This window comes from Gavialis gangeticus, unplaced genomic scaffold (assembly GCF_001723915.1).
Source record: "Gavialis gangeticus isolate Ggan-Ray unplaced genomic scaffold, GavGan_comp1, whole genome shotgun sequence".
NCBI classification, from domain to species: Eukaryota; Metazoa; Chordata; order Crocodylia; family Gavialidae; genus Gavialis; species Gavialis gangeticus.
Genome location: NW_017729030.1, coordinates 20,533,610 through 20,533,976, shown reverse-complemented (window position 1 = coordinate 20,533,976; position 367 = coordinate 20,533,610).

Genomic DNA, 367 nt, shown 5'->3' with positions numbered 1-367 from the left:
TACAGATGTATATACCTTCTGTCCCACTTCAAGTACCTATGAAGTATCCCAGATGACATTTTACCACGACAATTATGAGCTAATTCAAGTTAACTGTCATACAAGTTGTGTGTCAATGGATGTTCTACACCTGTTTTTAATGTGAGTCAAAGCCTGAGAGAGCCAGCTCTTGGATAAACTCAACAGCTGTTTTTACCCTTAGACACACAATGTCTGTGCTTGCAATGTGTGTCATTAAGCAGGCAGCCAATGCAGCAGAGGCAAGCAGTACCCCATGTTAAAGTATCTCTCCTCCCCATCTTTCTGTCTTCTTTTCTATTAGGTGGTACCCAGGGCCTTGTTTGACTGCCCCCTCCCCCCCCCCCCC